We start from the raw sequence: 17,062 nt of genomic DNA, 5'->3' as shown, positions 1-17,062 counted from the left end.
TCATTGACATGTACTGACATGAAGAGATCCCATGTGAAGAACATTATTTTTGCTGAATTAAAATTTTCATTTTATTACTCTATTGATTTCGTATCAGAATTTTGGGTCAAGTTATTTTGAGTACCATGATATTTAAACGAACTATGTTGTCTGTGCATATTTGTTATGTTGATTATTTTATTAAAAATGCATATTTTTAAAGCTACATTTCTTAGAAAATGTTTCCATGAAAATCATTTATTTGATGTATTTTCTTCTAAACAATATGTATGCACATATGTAGACAACTTGATTTATTGATTAAACACCTATGATTAGATTTATGAGGTACAGCACAGGAATCATTGTCATGACACCAAAGTAGAATGTCAGAGGAAAGGAATAGGGCCCCAACACGGAAAGAGTCTAAGTAAACTTATATATTTAACACAAATTTGTTAATGATAAAGTTATAGCAGACCTTGTGCAGTTTTCATAAGTAAGAAACCAGAAGCAGAAGTATTCTTCTCCAGTCTCTGGTAAGAAGAAGGGATGCTTATTGCCTCTAAATCTAGGACATTTTAAACCTGGATAGAACTTTTAAAACTCCTCTGACAAGAAGGGAATTTGACCTTAAAGTATCAGGTGATTGATTAATAAAATGATTTTTTTTTTTTTTTTTTTTTTTTTTGAGACGGAGTCTCGCTGTGTCACCCAGGCTGGAGTGCAGTGGCGCGATCTCGGCTCACTGCAAGCTCCGCCTCCCGGGTTTACGCCATTCTCCTGCCTCAGCCTCCGAGTAGCTGGGACTACAGGCGCCCGCCACCACGCCCGGCTAGTTTTTTGTATTTTTAGTAGAGACAGGGTTTCACCATGTTAGCCAGGATGGTCTCGATCTCCTGACTTCGTGATCCACCCGCCTCGGCCTCCCAAAGTACTGGGATTACAGGCTTGAGCCACCGCGCCCGGCCAATAAAATGCTTTTAAAAATCAGTAAAACTGGTTAATATATCAAATCAATTGAAAAGATTGATCTACAGTCTCCAAAATGGCTTATCCAGCTCACCATGTGTTCAGTCTTCTAATTTTCAACTGCATCTAAATAAGGGCACAACAACCTAGAATGTACTAATTGAACTGATTGGACAATCTGAAATATACATGTGTATATGCATGGCATTTCATCTCCCCAGTAGAAGAGTGCCAGATAAAATAAAATACTTTATTTTTCAGTCTATAAATTAAAAAAAAAACACTGGATGTTTATGTTTCTCAGATTTAAGGGACATGTATAAAAAATAAACCAAAGGTGTTCATTTTCAACACAGTTGATATTATTGATTTGCTGATAGTCAGTCCACAGGCATTATTTTCATTGTGCAAAATAAGCATAAAACTACTACAAGCAATTAATTGCTGGCTTTTCGTATCATGCTTTGCAATGGCCTATCAGCCTTTTATTAATATTAATGAGGAGAATTAGCACGGAAGATCAGGGAGCCACGATAGTGCCGAGAACCTGTGAGGACCCTACGGCTCTCATGCTTTATTATTTTTTAATCAAAGTAGCTGACTTGAAGGCACAAAATGAAAGAACTGAGTCTTTTATGATTCCACAATGATTCAAATTAAAATGATCTATACTTGCATAATTCCCGTGAACCATTTTGTGCTTGTTAAAAACAGTTAAAAATTGCATAAATTCATGATTTAAGGGCTGTAGTTTTCTTTTCCTAATGAACAGTCCCCTTTATGTGTTTCTCCCAACTCACACATGTGGACGTAAGGTGGGCAGAGGACGAGCAAGAGAGAATTTAAGTTTATGATTTACATTGACTAAAAAAGAAATTCTCGTGTGTTGCTATTTCCAGACTCACTGGAAATCCTTGGCATTATGTACAGCTTAACTGAATGTCCTTGGAAAAGCCTGTGTAGAAGCAGCATGCTGGCAAAGCCCATTTTTCAGATAGAAATACAGAAGCTGTAAAATCGTAGGCAATAATTTCCAATTGTTCTATGAAGAAAGTTAGGGTTCCATGGGGATGCTTGAGCATGCCCATGGAGATGGGCCTTTTCAACAACCAACAATTAATGCCTCTAGGGAATTTATGTATTTTTTCCAATATTGAGGTCCCTATTGCAATTTTATATGAAAATTATCATGCTATACAAAGGTTTTAAAACCACTAATGTGTTTTAGATAAATAGGTAACCAGAAACCTAAACAAAAAACATTGATTTTTCTCAATATCATCATAGCAATATGGATATGTAGACAGAAACAGTATAAAATATATTAGAAATTTATTTGGAAATGACGTAGGCACAATCTCAATTACAGAGATACAGAATTATGTAAATATTCATAAGCAAAGCCTCTATTATATAAAAGGTACACAAACAAATAATTAACAAATCTTCAGGGAGATAGATTTCTCTCATTGGTAAAATGGTGGGAGTTGATTTTGTTCGTAGCCAATAAATAAGATTTCTTATATGTCTAGAGAAGGCAAAAAGATCTGCATCAGATAAAGGGGAGCTTCAGGACATAAAATGTGTTGGAAGTGTTGGGAGATGAGCATTAGTCTTAATTTGAAAACATAGAGCTTCATGAGAGGTATTTCTCCAAGTGTGGTCTGGGACCACCTTTATCAGTATCAACCAAAGGGTTTATTTAAACTAAAGAACCAAAGAAAACAGCAAAATAAGTTTTTCGACGCCCACTTCAGATCTGTGAACTAGAATCTCTAGAAGTGTGGTCTTTGCATTTTTAACAAGTTTCTAAAATCTTAGATGAGAGGTGAGGATAAGAGTGTTGATTTTTTATTTAAGTAATAGTGGTTTCATTTTTTTTTCTTTTTTAATGTAGACATAAAAGAAATTCTTATCTATACTTAAAATATAAGAAAACTGGAATGGCTCTCCTAAAAGCAGCAGGTAAATGGGATTAATCACCACAATCTTGGCCTCCTCCTTTATCAGTTGTGCCTCAAAGCCCTGATACACATCCTAGGGTCCTAATCATCCTTCACCTCAAGAATTTTCTCCCTTCTCTTCCCTGAAACCTGTCCAGCCTTCTTAACTTTGCAGTGATGAGTCATAGGGGATATCGTTACAATGTCTGATTTATCTTGACTTGGTTTTAATTATTTTAATCATACCATTACTTGCAGTGACATTGTAGATTCCACTCAAAATATTCTTGAGTGAAAGCTCTGTATATGGATGCTATACTGGGAAAGATATTGGTGCCATCTAAGACACACAGTTCATTTGTAGGACGATTCCAAGGATGGCCTTTCTTTCCACTGGAGGGAGGGGGCCTTCTCTGCCTTCTGTCAAAATTGCATTTGCTTTTCTAGAAGCTCATTTTTCTTGGTGAGCTCTACACAAAATAGAACAATTATATTTTTGCGTTTTACGTTTATATAAGAAAAACAAAGAATATGTGCGAGATCCTATTTGAAGAGAACGAGGTTTACAGTTAATTTAACCCCACTGGAAAAATCCCTTGCCCTTAACTTGAGTCCTTGCCTGGTTCTTCTTCATCCAACAGATTTCAGAAATGTGTTCTATCTTTTCTTATTCCAAATGCCAGCACGAACTTTCTGATGTAGATTGTTCTTCAATGTGTTGATTGGGAAGTGAGATGCAATTTCGAATTCTTCAGTGTCTTGTCCACTGAAATTATAAAAGAAATGTAAAGCAAACAAACAAAAATAAGATTTTTCACTATTAACCAGAAAAAAAATGTTTGCAAGTGGATGTGAATAAGTTTATGTGGATTTTAGTGAATGGTGTCTAGACCAAGAGCAGATATTGGGAATGCAATGTGGATATCAAACTGCGAAGAGTTAGCTCCATTAATATAAAAAGGCTTTGGATGTGTAAAAGGTTTAGCACAGCACCTAATACATAATATATGCTCTTTATTATTATTATGATTTTTACCCTTTTACTATACCAGGCTCTTTCAGAAGTGACTTCTACCTTCTAAATTAACTGATGTTTCTCATTCCCCGTCAAACTGTGGACTAATGCTCACACGATGGCTGAGACCAGTGGGTTTCTCTCTAAACCGTGTGCTTCTCTGCTTCTACCAGGTGAATTCTACACTTACCAAGATTAAATTGGGTTGGATTTTATGTCAGCATTAATTTAATTAAATGTTATATAATATGTCTTTGAAAATAATCTCTGAGCAGGATCTTTAGAAGAATTGGATCAAATTTAGAGAATAAAAAAACGTGGAATTGGCAGCAATATCCCTAAAATCTTTAAAAAGTTATAAATATATGATTATGTATATTTAAAATAGTTTTCCAGCTATAATTGTCTTTTATAATTAGCTGACGAACAATCACATAGTGACAGGACTTCCACACTACTATTATTATTATGAGGACACTGAAAACACCTGAACTAACATCACAAGGGGTGTGCGAACTGGATGAAATGGAAGCTAGAAACAAATGCATCCTGCTTCAGAGTTGTGTGCAGAACCCATGTGGAGATTGAAAAATCCTTGCTCAGAAAAAACTGTTTGATTTTGACTATTCTCAGGATATGACTATTGTTTACTTACACTACTTAGATACTTTACTCACAGCTCACTACCCTAAGAAACATTTATATTATAGAAATGTAAGATTTAAAAAAATAGATTTCTTGTTAAACACTTTTTTCCACAACCAAGGGAAAATGTATTGTATTGTACTGTATTGTGCTGCTTTGTATTGTATTACATTGCATGGTACCATATTGGATTTTATCATGAGAGGTTCTCATTAAAGTTACAGATGAATACATATCCCAGGACTGTGTCTGACATGGGACTTACCTGCTTCATGGTCTCTCTTCTCTAAAACATGGTAGGTGAATTGGGAGGCTGAAATAACCACCAGTTTGTCTGATGTGCAGACTTTTAATGTGGGGTTGTTATTATACTTACGATTTGAAACCAACTAAATTATTAGTCATGAGTGGGAGAGTGATGTGTATTCATGGAGCTTCCCCTGTAGGTAGACTGCTGGCACGCTCTTGTTACCTCTCAAGGTGGTGGGTGATCTGTAAACACTGAGGAATCTACTCAGACTAGGCCAACTGCCTAATGCATCTGAGAGCTGACAATACAAATATACTTCGTGATAAACACTCAGAGCCTAGCTTAATTTTTGAAACAGTATTTTGCATTTTGATGAGGAAGAAAAAAACCTGAACTGAGGTTGCAGCAAGAGAGCAATGGTGGTGTGCAGGCTATATTTTTCACCTTAAACAGCATGATTTACTCTAGCCATTTCTGGAGTAACAAATCCTGTAACTGAAATTCATGCTTGGAATGTCTTAAAGGGATGCAAAGGCAAGTTGATTTTTCAACTTATAAAGCTATTCTGCTTAATTTGGTCTTGTTAAGGCTGAAGGGAAGGTGGGACATCAAGGGTGGACAAAATATCTCATCTCTCTATTTGAGCTTCCAGACTGGAATCTCATTGTAGGTTAAAGGTATGTGAAAAATACATGTTTCTTGAAGTATTCTCTTGGGTAGTGATATGGTTTGGCTGTGTTTCCACACAAATCTCATCTTGAATTTTAACTCCCACAATTTCCATGTGTTCTGAGAGGAACCCAGTGGGAGGTAATTGAATCATGGGGTGGATCTTCTCCATGCTTTTCTCATGATAGTAAATACATCTCAGAAGATCTGTTGGTTTTAAAAATGTCAGTTTCCCTACACAAGCTTTGCGTGCTGCTATCCATGTAAAATGTGACTTGCTCTGCCTTCCCTTCCGCCATGATTGTGAGGTCTCCCTCCTCAGCCATGTGGAACTGTAAGTCCATTAAACCTCTTTCTTTTGTAAATTGCCCAGTCACGGGTACATCTTTATCAGCAGTGTGAAAATGGACTAATACAGGCAGCATAGATTTTTACTTTTATTCACTCTTCAGAGCAAGGACTTCTTAAGTAACACTTTACATTACATGAAATATTGCACTAAAATCAGAAACTCATTTGTACCACATCAGCAAATTAGTGGGATTGTGTTTAATTTCAATTATTAGTATTTAATAATATAGCAAACAAGATACATGGGAAAACAACTTAAAATCATACCATCCTGAGACTACCACTGTGAACATTTCATAACAATCTTTTCACACATCCTCATAAACCCCATAAAAGGACAAATACTAAACCACACAGCTCTTATCTGGATTTTTTGGCTTTGTTGTTTTGCTTACTTTCACAATCATTAACTTCATCCACCAGGTTACCATTGTTTGCTATCTATTAGATGTTCTCCTAACCCTCATATAATCTTAAATAGGCATCTATCTATGTATATAGATAGATCTATAAACCACACACATAGGCAATATAGTTGTTTATTTGTTATTGCTTTTTTTTTTTTTTTTTTTTCTAATACAGGACGTCTCTCCGTTGCCCAGGCTGGAGTGCAGTGGTGCAGTTGTGGCTCACTGCAACCTCTGCCCACAGGTTTAAGCAATTATCCTGCGTCTGCCTCCTGAGTGAGTAGCTGGGATTACAGGAGTGAGACCCCACCCTCAGCTAAGTTTTATATTTTTAGTAGAAACGGATTTTCACCATGTTGGACAGGCTGTTCTCGAACTCCTAACCTCAAGTGATCTGCCTGCCTTGACTATTTGTTCCATCAAAAGAATAGAATATTCTACCTGTGTCTTTATTCCTTTTCTTAATTAGAAGAGGTGATTTTTTTTTTCAAGTCAAAAGGTAGAAATCCAATTCATTCACTTAAATGATTGAATAATACTCCTTGGAAAGAACTTGCCACAATTTCTTCAGTCTTTATATTTTTTGTGTAGACATTAATTTGTTTGCTATTTTGTTTGTGGGAAATAGATTTCCAGGAGTGGATATCTATTAATAGGTTGAAGAATATCTATATATTAATTTTAAGAAACATTTGCAAGATTGGTTTTCTTGTTTTGGTTTTCACCATAGCACTTATCTTATATCGTCTGTTCTTTCTTTATTTTCTGTTTTTCTCACTAGAAAAAATAGTTTTATAAGAACTCAAGATAGGATCATTTACTCACTGCAGTATTCTCAGTGTCTGGTACATACCAAGTCTGCAATTGGTATTTGTTGAATGAATAAATGATTGGTTTAGAATTGTTAAAACCATGATGATTAAATATCATAGTTAATGGAGGGCTTCTCCTTTTTGTTGCTGATTTAATGAAAATTGCATCATTCCTCTGTGAAAAAGAATATTTAATCATACAACAAAAAGTATTCATAAAAATTAACATGCTGCACTTAGATTTCTGTTTACCTGGAGACTTTTGCTTTGTTTGGTGTGCCTGTGTGTGTGTGCATGTGTTTTATTTTGTGGGTTTTTTTTCAGTGATAGATGCCATGAATAATTGCTTTTCAGTATTTGTTATTTAATTATATTTTTCACCTCCAATTTCCTTATGTATTACATGCATCTCTCTCTCTCTCTTTCTTTCTTTCTTTTTTTCCTTCTTTCTTTCTGTCTGTCTGTCTGTCTGTCTGTCTTAATTAGACTTTAAGTTCTGGGGTACATGTGCAGAATGGCAGATTTGTTACATAGGTATACACATGCCATGGTGGTTTGCTACACCCATCAACCCGTCATCTACATTAGGTATTTCTCCTATCACTCCCCTGGCCCCTGAACTCCGACAGGCCCCGGCATGTGATGTTCCCATCTCTGTGTCCATGTGTTCTCATTGTTCAGCTCCCACTTATGAGTGAGGACATGCAGTGTTTGGCTTCCTTTCTTCCCTTCTTCCTTTCTTTCTTTCTTCCTTCTTTCTTCCTTTCTTTTCCTTTCCTTTTTCCTTTTTCCTTTTCCTTGGGACAGAGTCTCACTCTGTCTCCTACACTGCAGTTAAATGACGTGATCATAGCTCAGTGCACCTGTAACTCTTGGGTTCAAGTGACTTTCCTGCCTCAGCCTCCCAAATAGCACAACGGCAGGGACTACATGCTTACACTACCACACCTGGCTAATTTTATTTATTTATTTATTTATTTATTTATTTATTTAATTATTATTTTTTGAGAACGAGTCTCACTCTGTTGCCCAGGCTGGAGTACAGTGGCCTGATCTCGGCTCACTGCAAGCTGCGTCTCCTAGGTTCACAACATTCTCCTGCCTCAGGCTCCTGAGTAGCTGGGACCACAGGCGCCCACCACCACGCCCAGCTAATTTTTTTGTATTTTTAGTAAAGACGGGATTTCACCGTGTTAGCCAGGATAATCTTGATCTCCTGACCTCGTGATCTGCCCGCCTCGGCCTCCCAGAGTGCTGGGATTACAGGTGTGAGCCACTGCGCCTGGCCTTTATTTATTGTAGAGATGGTTGTCTCACTAGTTTGACCAGGCCAGTTTCCAACTCCTGGTCTCAAGCAATCCTCTTGGCCTCAGCATCCCGAAGTTTTGGGATTATAGGCATCAGCCATCTCACCCTGGTTGATTTCTTAATATTGAATCAATCATTCTTGTGTTTCTGGAATAAATATTTTGGCATAGCATTTTTATATACCATTACATTATATCTGTTAATATTACATGACAAATAATTCCATAGAAAATTATAATTAAGATTGCCTTGCTAAGATTATTTTTGTTTTTTAGTTTTATTTTTGTTAGTTTTTTTAATTGAAATTACACTGCCTTCAGAAAATGACTTCACAAAATATCTATTGTGTTATAACACTTATGACAGTTAAAGTGTTGTTAAAATTGTATAATCATTAAAACTTAAAATTCATAGTAAAACCAGCCGTTCTTTGGCTGTTTTCGCTTGCACAGTTTTTTTTTCAATTATACTTTAAGTTTCAGGATACAGGTGCAGAACATATGAGTTTGTTACATAGGTGTACACTGACATGGTGGTTTGCTGCACTCATCAACCTGTCATCTACATTAGGCATTTCTCCTAATACTATCCCTTCTGTTCTTGTGTTAGTTTGCTGAGAATGATGGTTTCCAACTTAATCCGTGTCCCTTCAAAGGACATGAACTCGTCCTTTTTTATGGCTGCATAGTATTCCATGGTGTATATGTGCCATATTTTCTTCATCCAGTCTGTCATTGATGGACATTTGGGTTGGTTCCAAGTCTTTGCTATTGTGAATAGTGCTAAAATAAACACATGTGTGCATGTGTCTTTATAGTAGAATGATTTATAATCCTTTGGGTATATACCCAGTAATGGGATTGCTGAGTCAAATGGTATTTCTGGTTCTAGATCCTTAAGGAATCACTACACTGCCTTCCACAATGGTCGAGCCAATATCATACTGAATGGACAAAAGCTGGAAGCATTCCCTTTGAAAACTGGCACAAGACAAGGATGCCCTCTCTAACCACTCCTATTCAACATCGTATTGGAATTTCGGGCCAGGACAATCAGGCAATAGAAAGAAATAAAGGATATTCAAATAGGAAGAGAGGAAGTCAAATTGTCTCTGTTTGCAGATAACATGATTGTATATTTAGAAAACTTCAACATCTTAGCCCCAAATCTCCTTAAGCTTATAAGCAACTTCAGCAAATCTCAGGATACAAAATCAATGTGCAAAATTCACAAACATTCCTATACATCAATAATAGACAAACAGACAAATCATGAGTAAACTCCCATTCATAATTGCTACAAAGAGAATAAAATACCTAGGAATACCAAGGGATGTGAAGGATCTCCTCAAGGAGAACTACAAACCACTGCGCAAGGAAATAAGAGAGGACACAAATATGGAAAAACAGTCCATGCTCATGGATAGGAAGAATCAGTATCATGAAAATGGACATACTGCCCAAAGTAATTTACAGATTCAGTGCTATCCCCATCAAGCTACCATTGACTTTCTTCACAGAATTAGAAAAAACTACTTTAAATTTCATATGGCACCAAAAAAGAGCCCATATAGACAAGACAATCGTAAGCAAAAAGAACAAAGCTGGAGGCATCACGCTACGTGACTTCAAACTATACTGCAAGGCTACAGTAACCAAAACAGCATGGTACTGGTACCAAAACAGATATATAGACCAATGGAACAGAACAGAGGCCTCAGAAATAACACTACACAACTACAGCCATCTGATCTTTGACAACCCTGAGAAAAGCAAGCAATGGGGACAGGATTCACTATTTAATAAATGGTATTGGGAAAACTGGCTAACCATATACAGAAAACTGAAACTGGACTGCTTCCTTACACGTTATACAAAAATTAACTCAAGATAAATTAAAGACTTAAACGTAAGACCTAAAACCATAAAAACCCTAGAATAAAACCTGAGCATTACCATTCAGGACATAGGCATGAGAAAATATTTCGTGACTAAAACACCAAAAGCAGTGGCAACAAAAGCTAAAATTTACAAATAGGATCTAATAAACTAAAGAGCTTCTGCATAGCCAAAGAAACTATCATCAGAGTGAACAGGCAACCTACAGAATGGGAGAAAATTTTTACTATCTATCCATCTGACAAAGGTCTAATATCCAGAATCTACAAGGAACTTAAAACAAATTTACAAGAAAAAAACAAACAACCCCATCAAAAAGTGGGCAAAGTATATGAACAGACACTTCTCAAAAGAAGATATTTATGTGGCCAACAAACATATGAAAAAAATCTCATCATCACTGGTCATTAGAGAAATGCAAATCAAAACCACAATGAGATACCATCTCACTCCAGTTAGAATGTTGATCATTAAAAAGTCAGGAAACAGCAGATGCTGGAGAGGATGTGGAGAAATAGGAACGCTTTTACACCATTGGTGGGAGTGTAATTGGCAGACTTTAATTGCCATTCCAGTCTCCATAAGGCAGCTGGTTTATACAAGTTACCTGTTTTTCTGAACTTAACTTTGCTAATTATGATGTTTTCAGAAAATTATTGACCTTTTCTAAATTTTCAGAATTATTGCCATATAATTTTATGTATCTTATTTTATATCTGTGTTTTTATGTTCTTTTACATTTAATTAAAATTATACTTTGAGTATTTTTCCCTCTTTTTGCCCCAATATAGGTTAGCAAAGGAGTATCTATTGAACAGCTCTTTTCAAAGCCCTGTATTTAAAATGTATGCACACACTCACATATACACACTTGTAGGTATAGATTTCTCTATGTCCCCACATCTGAAGCCTATAGGGAGAACAAGAACTTTGGACCTTTAGAAGTTTGAATATTTCATATTAATGTTTATTTGTTTGTACATATTTGGTGTGCATTCTTAGTTAAAATACTTTGAAATCACGTGGACAACATTTAATTGAATGGGAAAGAATCCGTTTCTATATAGTATAATACTGTAATAGTATATAGTATATAATAATGTATAGAAATATACTATAATATATACTACATATATAATATATAGTATATTATATACTATTAATATAATATATAATTATCATATAATAGTTTATAGTTTCTATGTAGTATATATTATATATAGTATAACTATGTCATATAGTATATATAGTATAACTATATGAAGTATAGTATATATAGCATTATAATTATATAGTATTATATATATTATGTAATATATAATATATACAAGTATATAGTATTTCTATATAAAATACTGTATATTTATATATTTAATATATGTATTATATAATATATTTATATAAAATACTGTATATTTATATTAAATATAATACTTAATATTACTATTTATATAATATTTAATAATATTTTAAATATTTAATATTAATATATAAATATACAGTATTTTATATAAAATACTATATAGAAGCAGATATCTGACAAATTTTCCTATTTCATAAACTCACCTTCTTGACTTTTTTCTGTCAAGAACGCTGAAGATGATGAGATAGAGGTATATAAAACCTCTTAAAGCCGGATTAAAACATTGTAGGTAATTTTACTCTACATAATTGCCCCCCAAAATTAGCATGCTTCTACATACTCCATTAAATGCAGAGTTAACACCACATATCCCCATAAAAAGCTATCATCTCACTGGAGGTGTGAATCTTGAGAAGGTGGCTTTCAGGGTCATTGTACCAACATCTTTAAGTGACAGGACTGGCTAGATTCATCACAATATATTACTTCTTGTCTATTTTTAATTTTGCTGCAAAACGAGGATATAGGACAAATCTTCAGAGTTTATTTTGGGGTAAAAATCGTTTATTTGACAGATAAGAAGGGTGTAGAGAGGGTAATTTCATTTTGCATGAGTAGAAGTAATGTTTTATTGTTGAGAATTAAATTAACAGCATGTGAAATTGGCTTTTCCTAAGTTCATATTTTTGAACAAAAAAGAAGCAACCCCTAACCAAAGTGGAGCTATAAAGTGCCCACCAAAGAATACAGTTATTTCATTTTGTTTATTTATTAAAAAGAAAAACAATAAAACTTATCTAATCCCATGTGCACATAAGATTTCTTTCTTGGAGTCTGGTTACTCTCTACTTCGGTGATTCTATGAGGTTCTGTCTGTGAATGCAGCTTGATTTGTGGTTTCCACTGGTTATCAGCCTTGCCCCTTCCTTAGTTAAAGCAGGTTGCTCATTCTGTGCTATGGCTTTTTATACAAGTAATTTGTTTATATCTTGTTTGAGAAAGGGGGACATCTCTTTGGCTCTGAGAAAGTCTGTGAGAATATCAGTGGGTGGTTATTGCCATCTAATAATTACCACCAAAAAAAACCAATCAGAAACTAAGACAATTTAACCAACGAGGAGGACCATGCATTAAAAATATTTAAAAAATTACATTTTGGAAAGTTTATATTTTTGATTTTTAGTTACAGAAATAAAATCAACAACCTTCCCCAGATATATTTTGAAAAGAAATTTTTTTATAATGCCAATTTTTACATAAAAAACAGTCATCAATTAATATTGAAGTTAAAATGAGTGTTTATTAAAAATAAAGCAAGAGGTCTCAGCAGTCATTTTTTTGGATATGACACCAAATCTCTGGCAACAAGAGAAAAATTTAGCAGTGGGACTACATCAAACGAAAAAGCTTCTGCACAGCAAACAACGAAATGAAAATTAAATCTACAGAACAGAAGAAAATATCTGCAAACCATATATTTGATAAAAGGTTTTAATATATCTAAATTATATTTAAAAATACAACTAAATAATACAAAAAGTAATAATTTGGTTATAAAATGGGCAAAGGACTTGAATAGACATTTTTTCCAAAGAATACATAAAAAATGGTTAATAGGTATAGGAAAAGGCCCTCAGTGTCAGTAATCTTCAGGGAGGTGCAAATCAAAACCACTATGAAATATTCCTTTACATCTGTTAAGATGACCATTATCAATAAGACAAGAGACAACAAATGTTGACTGCGGTATGGAGAAAAGAGAACACTTGCATGCTGCTGGTGGTAATATAAATTGATAGAGCCATTATGAAAACACTATGGAGATTCGTCAGACGTTAAAAATGGAACTGACATATGATTCGACAATCTTGCTTCTAGATATATATCCAAAGGAAAGAAAGTCCTGATCTCCTTTCCTTTGGGTATATATCTCTTGTATATCTAAAGGATATATTGTAGATACATCTTTGCTCCCATGTTCATTGCCACATTATTTATAATAGTCAAGATATGGAAACAATCTAAGTGTTTGTCTATGGATAAATAGATAAAGTAACAGTGATGCATACATACACACACACACACACACACACACACACGAATATTATTCAGCCATAAAAAAGAAAATAATCTTGCCATTTGCAACAACATGGATAACCATGGACATTATGCTAAATGAAATAAGTCAAACAGAAAAACAAATGGTCTCATTTACATGTGGAATGTAAAAAACTCAAACTCATAGAAGCAGAGAATAAAGTGGTGGTTGCCAGGGCCCAGGAGTGGGTGAAATTGGGGAGATGTTGGTCAAGGGGTGAAAACTTCCAGTTACAAGATGAATAAATTCTAGGGATCTAATCCACAGCTTAGTGACTATAGTTAATGATGGTCTATTGCTTACTTGAAATTTGCTAAGAGAGATCTCAAGTTTCCTCATCATAGACACACACACACAGCTAATTATGTGTGGTGATAGATGTGTTAAATGATTTGATTATAGTAATCATTTCAAAATGTACAAATCTATCAAATCATCACATTGTACACTGTGAATACATAAATGTTTATTTGTCAATTATACTTAAAACTAGGAAAAATTAAATAAAAATAATAAAAAATAAAGCTAAATGTGTGGTCAGCAAGAATGATCAATTAAAGTCCCCCAAATTTTCTTATCCATAAAAACAAGAAAACTGGCAAGATTATTCAAATCAACTTTTTCAGAACTCTGGAAATTAATCAGAGGCTTCCAACAATTGAAGAAGCAGTAATTCAAGAAAAACGGTTGATTATTTTAAGAACAGTGAGGGCCGGGCGCGGTGGCTCAAGCCTGTAATCCCAGCACTTTGGGAGGCCGAGACGGGCGGATCACGAGGTTAGGAGATCGAGACCATCCTGGCGAACACGGTGAAACCCCGTCTCTACTAAAAAAAAATACAAAAAACTAGCCGGGCGTGGTGGCGGCGCCTGTAGTCCCAGCTACTCGGGAGGCTGAGTCAGGAGAATGGCGGGAACCCGGGGGGCGGAGCTTGCAGTGAGCTGAGATCCGGCCACTGCACTCCAGCCCGGGCGACAGAGCCAGACTCCGTCTCAAAAAAAAAAAAAAAAAAAAAGGAACAGTGAGATTCGCCACACTGTCTTCCACAATGGTTGAACTAATTTACACCCCCCACCAACAGTGTAAAAACAACCATCAAGGCACTTGTATACCTATATAACAAAACTGTACGATGTGCGCATGTAACCCAGAACTTAAAGTATAATAATAATAAAAAAGAACAGTGAGATTAATAGCATCTTATGATCCCTGTTTCCACACCACCCACCCCCCATTCAGCTGATGGTAGTCTTGAAAATCAGCCTACAATTACGGTAAAAATCAACAGCCTAACAGCCGCTAGAGATATCAAAATGAGTTCAAAGTTATTTCTGGGTGTATTTGTGAGGTTGTTTCCAAATGAGATTAGCATTTAAATCTTGCATAGACTTAGTAGATTACCCTTCCAGATGTGGTTCTGAGTGGGCATCACCCAATCCTCAGGTCTTTAAACTCGGACTGAATGGCACCACTGGCTTTCCTGAGTTTTCAGCTTGCAGGAAAATCACAGAATGTTTCAGTTTCCATAATCATACGAGCCAATTTTTCATAGTAAATTTCTTCTTACATATTGGCTCTGTTTTCTAGAGAACACTGACTAACACAGTACTGATTTGTTTTTTTCTGCCTTTTTGATGATCTACATTTTCTGCAATAAATAATATATTCCTTTTTATCCAGAGAAGTCATATATTACTTTTCAATTAAAATTTTAAACAAAATTTACATGAACAAGTAAAATAAGAATATTAAGTATAGGTTCAAGAAAGTTTTACATTTTGTTTTCAAAGTTTTGACAGGATTTTAAGTGATATAGATGTAAACTTCTAGAGTGATATTAAGGAATTTTTAAACATATTTCCAGCTCCTTAATCATACTCTTAAATCTGATGCTTAAATACTTATTTGTAGCATTTTATGAGTAGACATGCACATATGAAAGAAGCATTATTAGGGATAAATAATGTTTGTTGGATTAGTTTAACAAAATGAACACAAGATGTAGAATTCATATGGATGGATATAGACTTAGAAATAAAAAATGTTATACATTGGTTTTTAATTGTGTTACATCTCCTCAGGTAGTATCTATGCTGCTTTAATGTTACTATTATAATATTACTATTGGTAATGTCTGGACAAATGTTTAAACCTTTAATACACATTTCAATGGTGATTATTCTCAATATTGTATCATTCAAGATGACTTCAGAAATTATTAAGGTGCATTGTCTTTCTCAGAAAAAATAGTGAAGAGTTGAAGGTTGGTAGCCATTATTATTATTTTTTTAAAAAAGAAGGAACTATCAGAACTATTAGCTTATGATGCAGTGATTGCCTCTGAGTGACAGAGACAGAGTGAAATGCTACTACGTAGGGTCCTTGCTATCTAACTTGACTTTAGATTGGCAGTCAACTGAAGTACTTTCCTTAACATCTTTTTCCAAAAGTAGAAACTCTTCCAGATGAGGCACTGAAGGTAACATGATGTTTATTTTTTCCTAATCCAAAATTCTGGTATATTAATAAGCGATTTTGTGTTACTATTTGTTTTTTACCATTATTTGAATGCTGTTACATATATGAGATTTATACAACAATTTTTAAAGCTAGCAGTGGAAACCAATAAGTTCAGATGCTCCCATCCATTCATAGTCAAAATGTGATTGAAGACATATAGCAATTTCGGAAGTGGGAGCAGCAAATGTTTAAATTACCACTGAGGAAACATCCTATTTACCCAGGGTAAATCACAAGTGAGTGAGTGAGTGGTGAGATGGGGCTGTAACAGTATGGACCATTTTACCTTCATTATATGTCTGTCTGTCTACCAATTTGAAAAACCAATGTTCCCTTTTAAAGTAAAAATTACTTTCTTTCATAGAGAGTTATGAATTCCCTGAGGGATTACTTTTGCCTTGATTGCTGAAGTTGGGAGGAGCATCCTTAAAAGCAGAGAGAGAGAGAAAGACAGAGACAGAGAGGAACAGGCACACTGAAGTTCTTTGGTGGCACTTTCCAATCTATTTACAGTTGCTTTTCCCCGTAAATGGTCTAGCAGAATCTTGATTTTTATTGTCATTAATACTTATTTCATTTTCCCCCCTGATTCTTGTAAACTGCATACAAAATAAAAAGCGAGCAAACAAATAGCTTTTGGTGGATGGCCTGTTCTTCGGTCAAAATGATTCACACTGGAAATTCCAGATGAGTCCATGGTTCTAATGAGTAATTAACACACATGTATAGCTCCAACTTCCTTATTTTCTGAGTTGTGTCATATTCTCACTACAGCTGACTCACGTGGGGTACTCTTCAAAGGTATGGCTTTTTCTTCTTGATTGGATTTCAG

The 17,062-nt window shown here is 34.9% G+C and overlaps 1 long non-coding RNA gene across 1 annotated transcript; it reads left to right on the top strand.

Annotated features, from left to right (window-relative positions):
• Positions 1-2,805: 2,805 nt before the first annotated feature.
• LOC105499259 (uncharacterized) lies at positions 2,806-16,732 on the top strand. Its single transcript, XR_011616732.1, has 5 exons — positions 2,806-2,916; positions 3,947-4,082; positions 4,773-4,850; positions 6,407-6,507; positions 16,595-16,732. It is a non-coding gene; the product is annotated as an uncharacterized lncRNA (long non-coding RNA).
• Positions 16,733-17,062: the final 330 nt, after the last annotated feature.

Source organism: Macaca nemestrina, chromosome 19 (assembly GCF_043159975.1).
Source record: "Macaca nemestrina isolate mMacNem1 chromosome 19, mMacNem.hap1, whole genome shotgun sequence".
Taxonomy (NCBI): Eukaryota; Metazoa; Chordata; class Mammalia; order Primates; family Cercopithecidae; genus Macaca; species Macaca nemestrina.
Note: the sequence above shows the minus strand (reverse complement) of the source record. Positions and strands in the feature narration are given on the sequence as shown.